A 4,945-nucleotide genomic window follows, 5' to 3' on the forward strand; every position below is an offset into this window, starting at 1 on the left:
TTAAAGGAACAGCTTCAAGTGGAAAGACAAAGTTCCCACCAAGGTTCAGGATATCATTTTTTATGGTGGCCACTCTTAAGTCTCCAGAACCTATACCTTTAAAATGGTTAACAGATAAACCAATTTGGATAGAACAATGGCTACTAAGTAAAGAGAAACTGGACGCTTTAGAGGAATTAGTTACTGAATAATTAGAAAACGGACACATACCTCCAACATTTTTCTCTTGGAATTCTCCAGTTTTCATAATTAAGAAAAATATCAGGTAAATGGAGAAAGTTAACTGATTTAAGAATCATTAATTCAGTTATACAACCTATGGTGACATTACAGCCAGGATTGTCTTCTCCTGCTATGATTCCAAAAAATTGGCTTTTAATAGTCATAGATTTAAAAGACTGTTTCTTTACTATCCCCTTAGCTGAGCAAGACTGTGAATGGTTTGCATTTACAATTCCTGCGGTAAACAACCTGTAGCCTGCTAAGTGTTTGCATTGGAAAGTGTTGCCACAAGGCATGTTATACAGTCCAGCAATTTGCTAGACTTATGTAGGGCAAGCAATTGAACCTACTTGTAAAAAATTTTCACATCGTTACATTATTCATTATATGGATGATATACTTTGTGCTGCCCCCACTCAAGCCTCAAATCTTATGATCACTCGTAAAATTCAATTTCTCATGCTGATTTAATTATAGCTCGTAATAAAATTCAGGCTACTACTCCTTACTCCTACTTGGGGACCTTAGTAAATGACACTACCATTGTGCCACAGAAAGTAACCATACATAGGAATCAACTGAAAACATTAAATGACTTTCAAAAATTACCAGGGGACATTAATTGGATATGACCTGCCCTAGGCATTGCTACTTATGCCATGAGTAATCTATTTTCTATTCTTAGAGGAAATACTAGTCTCACTAGACCTTGGCAATTAACAAAAGAAGCTAAGGCAGGGCTGCAGCTAATCAAAAAGCAAGTCCATAAAGCTCAAATAAATAGAATAGGCCCAGAGAAGACTCTAGATTTGCTAATTTTTCCAACTCAGCATTCACCTACTGGTGTTATTGTTCAAGAGCAAGATCTTGTAGAGTGGCTTTTTCTTCCACATACTAATTCACGGACTCTAACTCCTTATTTGGATCAAATCACTACTACGATAGGAAATGGGAGAACTCGGATTGTTAAATTACATGGATATGATACTAGAAAAATTATTGTCCCTCTCACAAAGGCACAAATACAGCAAGCTTTTATAAATAGTCTTACTTGGCAAACCCATTTAGCTGACTTTGTGGGTATTCTCGATAATCATTTTCCTAAAACGAAGCTGTTTCAGTTTTTGAAATTAACTAATTGGATTCTCCCTAAAATAACTAAATTTAAACCAATTGAAGGTGCTGAGAATGTTTTTACAGATGGGTCTAGTAATGGTAAAGCTTCTTATTTTGGCTCAAAAAGTAAAGTTTTCCAGATGTCCTATACTTCAGCTCAAAAAGTGGAGCTTGTAGCTGTAACTGACGTTTTGACTGCTTTTGATATGCCTATTAATGTGATTTCTGATTCTTCATATGTGGTTCAGTTCACACAGTTAATTGAAAATGCTCAGTTACGATTTCATACAGATGAATAACTGATGACTTTATTTACCCAATCGCAAACAGCATTTAGGGGTAGAATGCACCCTTTTTACATCACTCATATTGGGGCTCATACACCTCTTCCAGGACCTTTGACTGAAGGGAATCAAATGGCTGATCACCTAGTTGCTATTGCAATATCTAATGTTAGACACTTTCACAATTTGATCCATGTTAATGCCTCTGGTCTCAAACGCAGATACAGCATTACCTGAAAGAAGCTAAAGCTATTATCCAGCGATGCCCAACTTGCCAAATGGTACGTTCCTCATCTTTTACAGGAGGAGTTAATCCTCGAGGACTGGAACCTAACTCTATTTGGCAAATGGAAGTCACACATGTTCCCTCGTTTGGGAGACTAGCTTATGTACATGTATGCGTGGACACCTTTTCTCACTTTGTCTGGGCTACATGCCAAACAGGAGAGTCTTCTGCCTGTGTTAAACGTCATCTTTTGAGTGTTTTATGGTGATGGGCATTCCAGCTTCTACTAAAACAGATAATGTCCCAGGCTATACTAGCCAAACTCTAGCTACATTTTCCTCTATGTGGAATATTAAACACATTACCAGTATCCCATACAATTCTCAAGGACAAGCCATAGTGGAAAGAATGAATCTCTCCCTAAAACAGCAGTTGCAAAAGCAGAAAGGGGAAGACAGAGTATATGGAACACCACAAATGCAACTGAACCTAGCATTATTAAATTTTTTGAGCCTGCCCAAAGGCCAGATGTTATCAGCAGCTGAACAGCATCTACAGAAACCAGCTGCAAAGACAGAAACAGAACAACTGATTTGGTGGAGAGATCCGATAACAAAAAGTTGGGAAATAGGTAAAATAATAACTTGGGGTAGAGGTTATGCTTATATTTCTCCAGGCCAAACTCAACAGCCGATTTGGATACCATCAAGACACCTGAAACCTTATGAGCCAGATGCCGAGAAAGAGACTCCGGGAGGATCCCGAGGACCCCCCGGTTACAGCCATGTTGAGACTGATGCTGAGAAGGGCCCCAACTGTCATGAGCAACCCATCGAACACAGCCACCCACCTGGGGACAGATCAAGAAGCTGTCACAGATGGCAGAAGAAAACCTGAGAAAAGCAGGACAACTAGTCACAACGAGTAATTTAATGGTAGCTATGATAGCAGTTATCACCACCACCATGAGTATTCCTTCAATAAGGGCTGACACAGAGAACAAAGATACTTATTGGGTATATTTATCAATCTTGGCTGGTAATAATGTCTGGATGCACTCACTCTGAAACAGTTACACATGTTTTCTGATTTCAGTATTTACCATAATAAATCTGCTCTTATAATTGAGGCATGCCACCCTCAAAAACCTATTTGTAAACAGGATTGGACCCAGTTAGAAAAACTGAACATACTTGTGTAGGAAGATTGCTTTGCAGAACAGGCAGAGGTGCTGCACAATGATTCCTATGGCATCACTATTAATTGGTCCCCTAAGGGGATGAATTGAATTGCACCTCTCAGTCTGCCTGCCACAGCCACACTATGTTCAGATGATCTGAACAAAATGGTCAGATGGTAGAAATGATAAGAAGTACAGCAAAAGTTCCTATTATCTGGAACCATGGAGGTATAGTGGCACCTCAACCTCAAATGATATGGCCCGCTCTAGGAGCTAAACATAAGGATTTGTGGAAACTATTAAATGCTCGTAATAAGATCAAAATTTGGAAAAGAATAAAAAAGCATCTAGAAGGACACTCTACAAACTTGTTTTCGGATATAGCGAAATTAAAAGAACAAATATTTAAAGCATCCCAGGCACACCTGACCTTAATGCCAGGAACTGGAGTGCTTAAAGGAGCTGCAGACAAATAGCAGCTAGTAACCCATTTAAATGGATAAAAACATTTGGAAGCTCTGTGATTTCAATGATGGCTGTGCTTTTAATCTATGTTGTCTTTGTATAGTCTGCAGACGTGGATCCTGACTCCTGCGAGAAGTAGCTCACCGTGACAAAGCTGCCCTTGCTTTTATCTCTTTGCAAATCAAAGAAGGGAGACATGTTGGGAGCAATCCCCCTAAAATCTGGCCATAAACTGGCCCCAAAACTGGCTATAAACAAAATCTCTGCAGCACTGTGACATGTTCACAATGGCCCTAACGCCCAAGCTGGAAGGTTGTGGGTTTACAGGAATGAGGGCAAGGAACACTTGGCCCGCCCAGAGCCGGAAAACCGCTTAAAGGCATTCTTAAGCCACAAACAATAGCATGAGCGATCTGTGTCTTAAGGGCATGTTCCTGCTGCAGTTAACTAGCCCAACCTAGTCCTTTAATTTGGCCCATCCCTTCGTTTCCCATAAGAGATACTTTTAGTTAATTTAATATCTATAGAAACAATGCTAATGACTGGTTTGCTGTTAATAAATATGTGGATAAATCTCTGTTCGGGGCTCTCAGCTCTGAAGGCTGTGAGACCCCTGATTACCCACTTCACACCTCTATATTTCTGTATATGTGTCTTTAATTCCTCTAGCACCGCTGGTCTCCCCGACCCAGCTAGTCTCGGCAGAAGAAAATGTGGTATATAAACATAACGGAATACTATACAGCCTTTAAAGCGGGGGAAACTGTCATTTGCAACATGGATAAACCTGGAGGACATTATGTTAAGTGAAATAAGCCAGGCATAGAAGGACAAATACTACATGACCTCACTTGTAAGTTGAACTCATAGAAGTAGAGAGCAGAATGATGGTTAGAAGAGGCTGGGGAAGACAGGTGGATGGGGAAAGGAGAAATGTTGATCCAAATAGCTTTTTCTTTTTTTTTCAGATAGAGTCTCGCTCTGTCACCCAGGCTGGAGTGCAGTGGCGCAATCCCAGCTCGCTGCAACCTCCACCTCCCAGGTTCAAGTAATTCTCGTGCCTCAGCCACCAAGTAGCTGGGACTACAGACGTGTGCCACCACACCTGGCTAATTTTTGTATTTTCAGTAGAGACAGGGTTTAGCCATGTTGGCCAGGTTGGTCTCAGATTACTGGCCTCAAGTGATTCACCCGCCTCGGCCTCTCAAAGTGTTGGGATTACAGGCATGAGGCACGGTGTCGGGCTCCAAATACCCTTTTGAGATATCGTTTTATTATTATGTTCAGATTTAACTGCATTGTGGTCAGAGAAGGTAGTTTATATGATACTGATTCTTTATTGTTTGTTGAGATTTGCCTTGTGGACTAGTGCATAGTAACTTTTTCTAAGTATGCCATGTGTGCTTGGAAATAATCTATACTAGACCACAGGAAAGTCTGAAAAAAAAAAAA

General features: G+C 40.3%; 1 protein-coding gene across 1 annotated transcript in view; it reads right to left on the reverse strand.

The window, feature by feature from the left end:
• ATP6AP2 (ATPase H+ transporting accessory protein 2) overlaps nucleotides 1-4,945 on the reverse strand; it is a 28,249-nt gene that overhangs the window by 10,287 nt on the left and 13,017 nt on the right. The gene's annotated exons all lie outside the window — the stretch shown is intronic.

This window comes from Rhinopithecus bieti, unplaced genomic scaffold (assembly GCF_001698545.2).
Source record: "Rhinopithecus bieti isolate Rb0 unplaced genomic scaffold, ASM169854v2 scaffold_1466, whole genome shotgun sequence".
Classification (NCBI taxonomy): Eukaryota; Metazoa; Chordata; class Mammalia; order Primates; family Cercopithecidae; genus Rhinopithecus; species Rhinopithecus bieti.